The sequence below is a fragment of the Ziziphus jujuba genome, chromosome 9 (assembly GCF_031755915.1).
Source record: "Ziziphus jujuba cultivar Dongzao chromosome 9, ASM3175591v1".
Classification (NCBI taxonomy): domain Eukaryota; kingdom Viridiplantae; phylum Streptophyta; class Magnoliopsida; order Rosales; family Rhamnaceae; genus Ziziphus; species Ziziphus jujuba.
The window spans coordinates 21,166,826-21,181,881 of NC_083387.1; positions in this window are offsets into that span (position 1 = coordinate 21,166,826).

The window sequence follows — 15,056 nt, forward strand, 5'->3', positions numbered from 1 at the left end:
GAGAAAAAGAAAAAGGAGTTGGCGATATGTCATCTGTGGATTGGTGACATGCGGCATCCATTAGGGGTATTTTCAAATCTCCCTTTACAAGTTTTTCAATAGAAATTATCCAATAAACTCAGTTCCAAAAAATAAATAAAACATCCATAACTTTTCAACTGTAAGTTGAAATTAAGCATACTGCTATTCTACAGACTCATATCAGCAAGCACTATAAGATGATATAGAGTTCAAAACCATAATTTATACAAATAAAAAATCAAGATTGGCCTCGCTTGATTAGTCCTAACCCCACCTTAATCGGATCATAACTTTTTGATTTCAATTCCAATTTTGGCATTGACATCCTGGTCAAAATGAAACTCTAGCAGTGGCAAAAAGTCAACTATAAGACCTACTCAATCAACCTCGGTCAATTCAGATTAAACTTGGTTAAAAATTCAAATTCAAAACTTTTTTTGGGTCGGGATGTTACATTAATGTCAAAGGTATCAAAATATTTACATGAAGAGTAAATTACATTTAATTAAACTTATCAATTTTATGGTTTACTTATTCATGCCTATGTTATATTAATTATTTTTAGCCAATAAAATAAAAATAATATCAAAAGCACTAAATAGTTTATCAAGATTTGAAAATATATATCTAGCATTACTCATTTTTGAAAACAATGGTTTGTAAATTGTTGCATTAAACTAATAATTAGATTTGAAAAATTTTCATCTGAATGAATTTTGAATTTTAAATTAGGAGTTAGCTGCTATAATTTCGAGCCAATTGATAAGTGGTTGCTTCTATTAGGCCTATTTTGGGAAGTATCAAAGTTTGGAAAAAAATTGATTTCCGAGATTTAGTTTACCAGGAATAAGTTTCCTGAGAATTATTTTTTCTCTTCTTATGTTTTGTGAGTAATAAGAAAATTGAGGCTTGTAAAAGATTAAAGTTAATATTATGTAATAAATAAAGGGCAAATATATATTTTTTAAAAAAATCAATATTTTTTTTCTAAGATTTCCAAAATGACATATTCATAAGTGAGAACAACTTTCTCACTATTTTTTTATATTTGTGGGAACCTAATTTCGTAGGCTTACAATTTTCCACTTTACAATAAAGTTTTATCAAAACATTAAAACATTTTATGGTATCGGGGCCTCAAACCTACAAAACCAGAATGTCAAGATCTTCCTTTACTTTTGTTATTTATGTACCATCTCTTACCATTCAATCTTTTTATTAGTGTTCAAGATTACTGTTGGCAAAACTCACTACCACCAATTTTCTCCATTAGCGTTCTTAGGTTCTTCATTTGGTTAGGAGCCCCGGTATTCTCCACCTTCTCACAAATGCTAAGAAGTGGTGATTGAAGGAGAAAAATCAATCCCTAACAAAGCTTAGGGTTTATAGGTGAACAATAATGATCTTCTTAGTTTGTGGCTCAGAGGATCAATAAGGGAAAAAGTTCTTACCATTATCATTAGTGCAGAATTTGCCCACCATATATGGTTCTCTTTAACAAAACAATTGCTTCCAGCCACTAAGGAGAAAGAAGCACAGTTGAAAAATATACTCATGATGCTCAAAAGAGGTTCCCTTCCTCTTGAAGAATAACTGAAAAGATTGAAGCAAATCTGTGATAATCTAGTTGCAATTAGTCATCCTTTGTTTGAAGTTGACAAAGTTTTTCAATTGGCCTATGGTCAAAGTTTCAAGACTTTCATTTTGCTATGCTTACAAAGCCTTCATATCCTATGTTTATGGCATTTATATTAGCACTTCAAAGCTATGAACAATCTTTTAGCCTCCCAATAGAAGAGGACAAACAATATATTGAACATGCACTGGCTTATTTCACTCAACGACGACATTGAGAAACAACCATGAAGGTCAAGGTTCTTGCGGTCGTGGGTTCATACCAGCAGTGATGCGTGGTTCTCAACCTTACAGAGAGAGTTAAATTACGATGACACATTAAAGACTCAAACAAACAATATTCAGGTTGGCCGTAACAAAAGAAATAAAGTTCAATGTCAGATTCGTGAGAAGTATAACCATATTTGTTAGGACCCACCCTTGGAATCCTCCAAGGATCTCCCGAGTACTTCCGCCTAATGAAATCCTTTTAGAAAATCCTGAATAATACCCGATGGGATCTCACTTATACCGCAATTCATGACTAGCTCACACCTATAGGAACCAAGCCCATGGATATAAGACAATAACTGGTTGGACCACTGGCCAGATAAAATGAGGTGAGAATGAATACATCAAAACAAGTGTTACACCGAAAATAAGATTACCAACATATCGGACTAAGGGATAAGCCCATATAAGGACTAGAGTAGCTAAAAAACAAACACATGCAATATCAAATAATATCTCAATATATAAAGATAGAGTTATAACAACATGTAAATCCACAACTATATTCCACAACTACAGTCCGTCATACTATAGACCATAACTATGCATACATAATAGGGTTGCTATCGTGTCCAATATCTAGGTTAGAGCATTTTAAGAATTTACAAAATTTAAAATACAACTGATGCGAAAGTAAAATAAATAAATAAATAAAGTTAACAGGGAAAGTAAATAACGTTACTACTGTGAAAAGCATGGAATAACGAGTGATGCACGAGATAGATTGTTAGCTAACTGCTTAGATCTAAATGAATGAATTTAAAAGAATAACTAAAACGTGAGATAAATATATCTCAGTGAGTGGTAGGAAAATAATATTCTATTTCTATAATTCTTTCTCTCAAAACCTATCATTCCATTCTTTTAAAAGGTTCCCTATTTAAAAATTATTTCACAAAACTCAACTTATACCTTAAATTAATATTATAAAACCAATACTCAAATAGTAAAAATTAATATCCATTAAAAATATTATAAAACTAGATCAATTATAATATAAATATTAAGCTTAAAATAATATAAACATAATTTCATAAAATAATTATGAAATTGCAATAAAACTATAAATATCATAAAATCAACAATGTATTCATAATCATAAACAATGTACATAAGATATACCTAGCACAGCCAAGTAGCATACGAAATCTTGGAACACCACTAGATAGTAAATAAAAGAAACCTATGGGATAAACCCACCTAATGACCCTTAGCATCTTAAAGGTATCATAGCAATACAAACATGTGGGATGAACTCACCTTACGACTTTTAAAGTATCGTAGCAATACAAACTTGTGGAATGAATCCACCTTACAATCCTTAGTGAATGAAAGGTATCATAGCAACAATGAACATGAGGGATATGATACGAACTTAGGTCGACTAGTGCCTAAACCCATATTATATTAGCCTGAATTGAAAAATTAAGTTCAAGTTCTTATGGTCACTTTATGATATGAACCTAAGTCGACAAGTCCCTAAACCCATATTATATTAGCCCGGATCTCAATTAAGTTCATATTTTAATGGAATGACCTCAATCCCTAACCAACCTGTGATTAGAAACCCTGATATATTGAAGACTCCACAATATGTGATGAATATCCTATTGATAATTCAAACTAAAACATTCATTCGCTAATGGTGTTTTACGTGTTCAAAGAGAACAAAGAGAATTCAATTTCACAAATAATTTTCTATATGAATAATGTACTAAATATTATTGATAAAACAAGCCCTTAATAGGCTAAAAAAGTTACAAAATAAAACCCTAATTAACTAGATAAAACCGGCCACATAGAATAGGAAACCTAATGATGGCCGAAAATAACCTCCTTTCCTAATCTAATTTGGATCAATTAATTTCTTAATTTTAAAATATTTAATTAATTTACAATGAAAATAATAACATAATAACTTCCCTAAGTTGATTTTTCCAGCAAATAAATAAATCAAAACCAAATAAAAGACTAATTTGCTAAAATAAAAAGTCAAAATTAAATCAGGAAACTAGTTGACTGGTTTGATTACGAATGTATCTTTGACCAATCTCTAGCTTATTTAAGCTCCAAATCAGCTTCCATATGCCATTAGAATGCCAAATATGATTAACAATGATTCTCACACATTGCCCCTTGATTGGAATAAGTCAAACAAGAACAAAAGTCAAAGTTAGTGGCTAAACAGCACATTTTCAGCTAAATTGAGATGTTGTCTGTACAAGTCCTTTTTAGATGCTTTTGATTCTGCATTGGCTACATTTCATGTCCTCTTAATAATATTTATTGATTTCATGAAGTGTTGGAACCATTCCTTACTGTCCGGAGTCCAAATTTGCACGTAAACAACTTCTCGAGTCCGTATCGACTTCCACCACTCGGATGCTTAGAATAGGCTTTGTATCTTCGGGTATGGACAAGCTCTTTTAAGAACTAACTACTTCTTATATAAATGCTCCCAGGTTATCCTTAAACCTCTTAGCTTGAGCTCTAGTGATCGGCCCAGTCTTCATCCGTACTGGGTCGACACCTCAGCGGGTTGTCGGTTGTGTGGATTTAGGCAGATTCGCATCACCTCAATCCCTAGTCAACCTGTGACTAAAAAACTTGGTACGTGATGAAGACACCACAATAGGTGATGGATGTTCTATTGATAAGTCAAACTAAAACACTCACTCTCTAATGGTGTTTTAGGTGTTCAAAGAAAACAAAGAGAATTCTTTCTCACAAATAATTTTCTAAATAATATGTAAACTTATTTCTCATTGAAAATAAGTCCTTAAATAGGCTTTGAAAAACAAAATAAAACCCTAAAAGACTAGTCAAAACTGGCCATATAGAATAAGAAACCTTGATTGGCCGATTTTCACACTCCTTTCCTAAACTAATTTGTATTAATTAATTCCTTTATTATCAAAATAATAAAATTCTAACTTTCCTAAGTTGATTTGTCCAACAAATAAACAAATAAAAACTAAAATAGAATATAGTTTCCTAAAACAAAAGTTAAACTCATATTAGAAAACTAGTTGACTAGTTTGACAATTAAGCTATCTTTGTCCAATTTCCAGCATGTAAAGGATCCAAATCAGCTCCCACATGCCATGTAAGATTCCAAATAGGATTTTGGAACAGAGAGAAAATGCTTGATCAACAAAATACAGTAAAGTTTTATACAACAAAAACATCTTTAAATAAGCATCTTTATAAATTATAACCAGCAATGATTTCTTATTCAAAATTACATTATTAACATCACCAAAACTCAAATAAAAATTTTTATTTTTCCTCTCTTTTCTTTCTTTTTCATTCTTTCTCTCGGTTTGGCCCCACTCTTGGCTTTTTTAACCTCCCTCTCACTCTTGGGTTTCTCTTTCTCTCTCACTCCACTCTCAGCCTTCTCTTGGTTTTTCCACTCAATTTGAGTCTTAGAATGCTTACCTTGAATAGAAAACTCGAACTTACCCTCTTGGATGGATGGTGAAGCCATATGTGCCATACTAGCTTTCTTCTAGAGCTTTTCGGCCTCCCTCCTTTGTTGTATTTGTAATTGGTCTCTATAGACTTCCTTGGGAGTTAATGGCTCCAACTTGACCTTCTTACCTTTAAATCTAAAAACAATACAATTCTCTTGACCATACTGAGTAGCACCTTTATCAAATTACCATGATCTACCTAATAGAATATGTCCAACATGCATAGGCACAACATCAAACAAAACAACATCCACATATTTATCTATGCTAAATTTTACTTTGGCTTGTTTATTTACTTTCATCTCACCACTATCATTAAGCCATTGTAATTTATAAGGTTCAGGATGTTTAATAGTTGTTAAGCCTAATTTATCAACCACAATGTTACTAATTACATTTGTACAACTTCCACTATCAATAATCATACAACAAATCTTACCTTGGATTTCATATTGGGTATGGAAGATGTTCTCTTTGAATTTGATCCTCATCTTTTTATACAGCTAGCACTCTCCTAAAAACAAAATTTAATTCGACATTGGATGCATAAGGTTTCGGCTTCATCTTCAAATTCTTCCTGTTCTTGCTCGGCTTCATCTTCACTTTCTTCAATTTCCGACTCTAGCTCACCATTACCCTTTAACACCATGATTCTTCTATTCAGGCATTGGGTAGCAATGTGTCCTCATCCCTAGCACTTAAAACAAATAATTTCTTTAGATCTTGAAGGTTTAAGATTATATTTTACCTCATTCTTTAGTACTTGGATAGATTCGGCTTTTACATCCTTCCTTGGCCGATTGGTTCTCTGTTCAGCTAGCTTCGGTTTTTGTTTTGCTTCAAAGGTGGGATTGCTTCTCCATGCACTTGGATTTGATCTTCTGCTGTTGCAAACACCCACAAACCGTGAGCCTACACCCCTCCTCTTGAATTGGTGCTCTAATTTAATAGCCACATGCAACATCTCCTCCAATTCCACATATTGTTGCAATTCTAGTTGATTGCCTATTTCACGATTCAAACCACCAAGAAACCTTGACATGATTGCTTCTCTATCTTCATTCATGCTTAACCTCATCGTAAGTATCTCCATCTCCTTGTAATAGTTCTCCATGGATCTATTTCCTTGAGAAAAAGATTAAAGTCTTTGATGCAGCAACCTATGATAGTGTTATGGTACAAATCGCTTCCTCATGGCTCCTTTCATTTGTCGCCATGTAGTAATCTGTTCATTACCTACTCTCCTTCAGGTGTTTTGCTCATTAGTCCACCATTGGAGTGCATGATGTCCAAACTCCATTGCCGCCAATTTTACTTTCTTGGCCTCCGAATAGTTGTGGCAATCGAAAATCATCTTTGTACGCTTCTCCCATTTCAAGTAAACCTGCGGATTACTTTTCCCCATGAAAGGTGGTATGTTTACCTTGATATTGCCAAGATCATCATCTGCCTCCTCTTTCCTATGCCTCCCACAGCCTAGCCTTTCTTGGACAGCAAACGTTTCATCCATTCCTTCCTCGAAATCATCTCCAAAATTTCCCTCTTCAAACCCTTCTCTAGGTCGTCCACGGCCTCCTCGACCTCCATGGAACTCGTGCCTCAAATTCGGCCCACCATAAGATGTTTCTATTTTATCCATCCTTTGATTTATATGGTCAAATTGAGCATTCATCCGCTGTCATTGTTCCAATACAGCCCTCATGTCCGTTTGCTCACCACTTCTCGTAGCTCGGGAATCACCATGAAATCCTACAGATTCTTCTTCATTAATTCTTAGTGGTGGATCTCCTCTCCTCAACCTTGAATCTGGCATGTTAGTATAAATAATGTAAAATAAAATAATTTCTCACAAAAAATCACTCCGTGACGTGTTTCACTCAAACAAGGTCTCAACACTCTTGTTTGCATACTAATTTCGGCTTTTACCCTCTTTGAAGCTCACATACTCTTGTCTTTTTCCACTCAACGAATTATCTCAAAGTTCTAATTAAAACATCCACAAAATAACAATTAGATCATAAGTATGTCTTAATTAAACTTATCAACAAAACAGTAGTAAAAAAGCAAGCAATACTGAATGAATTTAAAATACCTAAACTTCGGCTTTTCTAAGTAAAATAAGGCAAATTACAAGAAAATTTTACAATCAATAAGAACTAGACTAGATGGTAAAAAATTAAAGATTCAAGAATAAAAATTTAGAAAAAGAATTTCAAATACGAACAAGAATCAATTCGAACAAAATTAAAGAATAGTGTTCGTTGTTATTCTTGTAATTCTAGTTTTGTATCAAATCCTTTATCTAATTTTAATCCAAATAATTTAAGCACCCAAAATTCAAATATCCAGCAACAAAAATAATTCTCCAACAACTCCAAATATTGAATAAATAATCAACAAATCAGCAGCTCCAAGAAATTTCCAGCAACAAATTTCAACACCAAATTCAACAAACCGATTTTTTTTTTATATTGGCTTTTTCTTCCGTTTTTTTTTTTTAAATTTTTACTCACAGAACATAAGACAACTACAGTAGCAAGAATCAACTCCAAAATTGGAATTACAACACCAAATAATCACCAAACCCATGACCTCCAAAACAAAATACAAATTGTGCGGTTTTTTTTTTTTTTTTGAATATATGAATGCAAATATTTAAGACTAAAACAGCAAATAACAATAAAAAAAACCAAAATTAACAAGAACAATAATAAAAACAACCAACAAACTAGGAAACAAAAATTATGGTAAAACTAGGAAAACCTAACTTGACTAGGAATGAATTTTTTTTTTTTTCAAATATGCAGAACGTGTATGATAATAGACGCAACCTTGAACTAATGCTAAAATTGCAGATTAACACAAAACAAAATAAAGCAAATAAAGATAGATCAAACCTGAACAAAATTTAGCTCTGATACCAAATGATACGAACCTAGGTCGACAAGCGCCTAAACCCATATTATATTAGCCTAGATCTCAATTAAGTTCAGATTTTAATGAAATGACCTCAACCCTTAACTAACCTATGATTAAAAACCTTGGTATATTAAACACGCCACAATAGGTGATGAATATCCTATTGATAAGTCAAACTAAAATACTAATTCATTAATAGTGTTTTACATGTTCAAAGAGAGCAAAGAGAATTCAATTTCACAAATAATTTTCTATATGAATAATATACTGAATATTATTGATAAAATAAGCCCTTAAATAGGCTAAAAAGGTTATAAAATGAAACCTTAATTAACTAGGTAAAACCAGCCACAAAGAATAGGAAACCTAATGATGGCCGAAAATCACCTCCTTTCCCAATCTAATTTGAATTAATTAATTCCTTAATTTTAAAATAGGAATTAATTAATTTACAATGAAAATAATAAAATAATAACTTTCCTAAGTTGATTTTTCCAGCAATTAAAAGACTAATTTGCTAAAACAAAAAGTTAAAATCAAATTAGGAAACTAGTTGACTAGTTTGACTACTAAGGTATCTTTGACCAATCTTCAGCTTGGTTGGGCTGTTAATCAGCTTCCATATGCCATTTAGGATGCCAAATATGATTAATAATGATTCCCACACATTGCCTCTTGATTGGAATAAGTCAAATAAGAAGAAAAGTCAAAGTTAGCGGCTAAACAGCATATTTTTGACCAAATTGAGATGCTGTCTGTACAAGTCCTTTTTAGATGCTTTTGATTCTTCCTTGCTTGGATTTCATTTCTTCTTAATGATATTCATTAATTTCATGAAGTGTTGGAACCATTCTTTGCTGCCCAGAGTCCAAATTTGCACGAAAATAGCTAACAAGGTTCGTATCGGCTTCCACCATTAGGATCCTTAGAACTGGCTTTGCATCTACGGGTATGGACAAGATCTTTTGAGAATTAACTACTCTCTATATAAATGCTCTCAGGTTGTCCTTAAACCTCTTTGCTTGAGCTCTAGTGATCGGCCCAGTCTCTATCCGTATTGGGTTGGCACCCCAACGGGTTGTCGGTTGTGTGGGTTCAGACAGATTCGTATCACCTCAACCCCTAATCAACCTGTGTCTAGAAACCTTGATATATGATGAAGACCACAATAGATGATGGATGTTCTATTGATAAGTCAAACTAAAACACTCACTCTCTAATGGTGTTTTAGGTGTTCAAAGTTAACAAAGAGAATTCTTTCTCACAAATAATTTTCTAGATAATATGCAAGCCGATTTCTTATTGAAAATAAGCCCTTAAATTGACTTTGAAAGAAAAAAAAAAAACCCTAAAATACTAGTCAAAACATGCCATATAGAATATGAAACCTTGATTGCCGATTTTCACACTCCTTTCCTAAAATAATTTGTATTAATTAATTCTTTTATTATCAAAATATTAAAATTCTAACTTTCCTAAGTTGATTTGTTCAGTAAATAAACAAATAAAAACTAAAATAGAAGATGGTTTCCTAAAACAAAAGTCAAACTCAAATTAGAAAACTAGTTGACTAGTTTGACAATTAAGCTATCTTTGATCAATTTCTAGCGTGTAAAGGCTCCAAATCAGCTCCCATATGCCATGTAAGATGTCAAAGAGGATTAATATTGATTCCCATACACTTATCTTGATTGGAACAAAGAGAAAATGCTTGATCAGCAAAATACAGTAAAGCTAATGGCAAAACATGCAATTTCAACCAAAAAAGACTTCCATGGGCAAATGGCCTTCTTGGATGCTTTTGCTTCTACCTTAGCCTGTTTCCATGACCTCTTAGTGATATTAATTAAATTCATGAAGTGTTGAACCCATTCCTTATTGCCCCGAGTCCACAAATGTACTAAAAGAGTTACCCGGCTCCAAATCGGCCTTCACCACTTGGATGCTAAAAATAGGCTTTGAATCTTCGGATATTGACAAGCTCTTTTGAGAATTGATAACTCCTTGTATGAATCCAACCAGGTTGTCCTTAAATCTCTTGGCTTTTGCTCTAGTGATTGGCCTGGTTTTCAACTGTATAGGATCTGCACCCAAATGGGTTGTCGGTTGAACGGGTACGGGCATATTCTCATCAGAATAAACCTAACCTCATGCCTTAGCGTACTATAGGCATCATGGAAAACCTATGCTATAATATAATACTGAATTAAAGACTCGTACAATATGGCACACCAATTAAAAATTAACAGTACAACATTCATAAATCAATCTTTTCAAAATCATACTTTTCCACCTTTTTCAAACAATAGTATACCATAAAATATAATTCAATATTCAAATTCAACTATTCTTTTAAATATTTAGAAAATTTCAAATCATTATTTCATACTAAAATATAAATACCAACAGTGAAATATATATTACGTTAAATCATTTTTTAAGCACTTAAAAATATAAGAAACTTAAAACATGCTTAAAAATATATAATTTCCAATCTGTTTTCTCAAAACCAATTATTTTCCAAAATGTTTAAAATCTCAATTCAAATATCAAGATATTTAAATATCATGATCTACGAATTCATTATGAACTCATCAATGTTCAAAACCATTTAAAATATTATCAAAAATCATATAAAATAATAACATATATATGTAAAAGTAGATATTCATATATGCATAAAATAAACATTTAAATCAAACGATATATACATAAAATATTCAAACTATATATTGTACTAGCATTTTCCAAATATAATCACTCATAAGTACTGTCGATGCTCACTCCTACTCCTCTACAGGATCACCTCCAAGCTTAATACGAGTGCTTATAATATAATAAAATATTCTTCAAGCTTCAACAACTAAATCAAAGACATTGGTGTATATCACATGTTTTCAAATAATTTATACAATTATAAAATTATATAAATTGGAAACCAAGCGATCCAATTATAAAGCGAACCCTTAGGACTTGGTACCCAAAATCAAAATTTTTAACTTGAAAGTCTATTTTACTAAATTGAACCTTGCAATGGATCCTACTAATATCTAATTACAATAATCCAACTTAGATTTTGTCCAATTTAACCAATATTTGCCCAAACACGATCCAAATTTATCATGTATTTAACTAATTGTCCCAAAAATAGAAAAATTATCAAAAGATATCCAAAATTTACAAACTTTATATCAATGGAAAGCTTATGGAATGGGTAATAAAAATCTAAGCTCACCTTGTTCCAAAAGTGTTACTAGTGGTTGAAAACTCAGCCAAAATCTTCATTGATGGATTTTTCGAATCGTGAGGAATCTTGGCAAATGGAGAACGGGAGTGGATTTAGATGGGCCAAAAATGGTAGGTAAAGGGTATTGGCCAACATAGGATGGCCAAAAAAGGCCAACCTACCAAAAATGCCAATCGGCTTTTGCCGACTTCAAACGGCTAATCCTGACACATCGATTAATGGTTTAGCCAAAAATTTTGCCAACTTGCCTTCCGAATGTGGGCTTCCATGATGGTTGAAGTGCATGTAACTTATTGGTAGCTGAAAAAATTAAAAACAGTGGCAATTTGGTTTGTACTTAAAAAGGTTCAAATTGATTCGGTTTAGACCTAGAGGTTTGGGGATAGGTTTCTCAAGTTTGAAGGACCAAAAGGATATTTTGGAATTTGTTCACTAATGGGCATGCTTCCTAATACTTATATATAACCTTGGATCTTCAGTAGATAAAAATCAGAAACTGATTTGAATACTAATATGATATTGATATTTAAAACTTCCTAAAACCATAGATTTTAATCCGAAACTCAAAATCTGGTATGCCACCAGTCTATAAAGTCATATCAATGTGCTTTACATAATGGTATACTAGTCAAACTAAAACATCAACCATATAAAAAGTCAAATTTGTGATCCACAAAAGGTATAGTAGGTCAAAGCTAATTAAATTTTCAAAATTTCAAGCATTTTTTGGGCTAGGATGTTACAATCTATCCCTTTATGAAAACTTCATGCTCGAAATTTCATAGCTTGTTATTAAACATGTAACATTGTTGTCTCTGCATGGTCCAATTGTTTGCAAAACAACTTAGCTCCAATTTTCTAAAAATCCAAAAGATTCCCATTAGTTGAAGCTAGTTGTTCACAAGATCTCACTCAATCCAACCAAACTTATGTTTGGAAAACATTAATGCTATGATGCAAACCACTAGGCACTAACTTTCAACCCTATAAAACTTTTAGCTTCATAACCAAAGGTCATCCTTTCAAACACTACTACAACAATATAGAAAAATCAAAAGTAAGGACTAACCTCTAGTAGAGTGATTAACAATAAATCCCACAAAACCTTAACAGTTGCAAGAGAAAGTCATTAAACTCCTAAAAAAAATCACATAAGAACATATCTTTTAATATCAGTTCCACAATCATCTCATAATGATCAATATCATTCTTGCACGACTTACAATTTTCCAATTTGTAACTAACTCCAAAAAATCCATTCATCAAATCAAAAGGAAAGTTTAGAACTTAAGTATAATTTTCATCAAATCAAAAGAAAAGTTTAGAACTTAAATATAATTTTCTTAAACCAAATACTAGTGACATAGCACTAAAACTAAGATTGATCTTTTTTTTCTCCTTGACCACACTCCTAGTACTTGCAATTATAAGATCCATGTTTCTCCTTGATTATCCAATTTTCTTAACCTCAACAAACATTATTCATTTCATCAAATTCATCAAAGTCATAAAACAAAATTTATCATACTTATTCTAATGTAAAGCCTTAGATCTATAAAGCCTAAAAAAATCCTCAACATTGTCAACACCAAAGAGTAAGAATCCAAAAGATCAAGTTCGAGTCCTCTCATTATCCTAAATATCCTTTTTAATAAAACCTCGTTTCCTTTCAATTTCAAATAGACTTCAAGAATCCATACATCAAGCAATAAAGAAATTTAAATATTCTAATATCACAACTATATACTAAGAATTAATTACTAGATCCTCAAACCATAGGAAAATATTCATCACCTTCTTATAGTCTAACTATTCACCAAAAATCAAATTCCTTAAAAGATCAAATTATCATAAACACATCGATAACCTTAGATCCATAAAACATCATCAACATAAAGCCCTCAATCTCCAAGAAAATAAAATGTCAAAACTAAGATCTAAAACCATCATCAAAAGCAAGTCCCATAAAACCAGCTTATAAAATTTCCAACTTAATTCTTAATAACTTGTCCCACACAAGATCACCAAAATGCATCAACTATTCTAACTCTATACTAGATTCTAATATCAAGATCTTAATTTTTATAAAAAGAAAATAACTACCCTTGAACATCTGACTAGGCTAAACAAACCCTCCTATGGATGTGGAAATGTCTAAGTGACACCCCAAAGGAGCTAAAGTCATCTCGAATCATGCAACATATCCACAAAAAGCAAAAGAGTGTGTGATTTTTAGGTCAATAAAACATAAGCATGACCACCAAGCATAGGTAATGTATCTATCACAACATCAAGGTGGCCTATAACTCTTGCTTGGTCATAGCATACACCCTGCCTTTGAGAGTTGGTCATCCCTTCCAATCTTCGTCTTTGGTTTTGGATGCAGATTGTTGTCTAATGCCAATAGAATCACCTGAAATCTAGTTTATCTATGTATACTGTCCTTTGTACCCACTAGTTTGCTAAAAACTAGTTGGCTAAAGCTGAGCACCCTATCCTGAGGCTTTAGCTTGGCTATGTCCTTGATAGGAAAATCCTTTTCGAAATGCCCTGATTGCCCATAATGAAAGTTGCTACTGAAGCTCCATGCAGAATGGAAACTACCCTAGCCTATGGATCTCTAGTAATGGCTGCTACTGCTGCTCACTGTCTGTTATCCTAAACCCTGATTGTGTCTAACTCTTTAAGATCTATTGTCCTTGGAGCTATTACTACATCTTCTTAGATGATCCATGTTTAATGATCCTGAAATAAAGCTACCATTCTTAGACAATCCCTAACTAGGGGTCTAAAAAGACGTGCCATTATATGGTCGATGTTTAAACATGCACATCAAGGTCTACCACTCTATCTCTAGGGTAGCATCTCTCATAGACTAATACATGGGCTGAACTACACCTGAGATACTTTATGCTATAGGTTTGCTCAAACCATTAAGAAACCTCCTTTTTTCTTGTTGGCCTCATAAAAAACTAAGTTGGGTCAGAACTCTTATAACTCTTTGTATCTCTGCTCATGCTCAAAAACTGTCATGCTACTCTTATGAGCATCTCAAACTCTAGCCTCTTAGTCTCAATAATGGCAAGTAAGATAAATTCAATGTAAAATACAGTCTTGAACCATGCCCACGTGTGATGTCTCCTAGTCTTCTCATACATCCACCACTTTCTTACGTTTCCCTTTAGGATGAAGCTAGTAATGCTGACTTTATCTTCATTCAGACATTGCATACCCTCATCTAGGATTTTTTTCTATGTCAGCTAACCAAGATAAAGCTACAATGGGATTCATGGAGCCATCAAAATCCACTGTTCCAAGTCTACGAGCCTGGTCAACAAAATGTCCAGGAAAACTACTCATCTCAATTGATCTAGCGAGGTGCTCAATAAGATCTTCCTCATAAGTAAATGCATCTGTACTTCCAACAGAAGCTTACTAGGATCCATGTCTACCTCCTGCGACATCAGGAAAAAGTTTTATACAAAAGA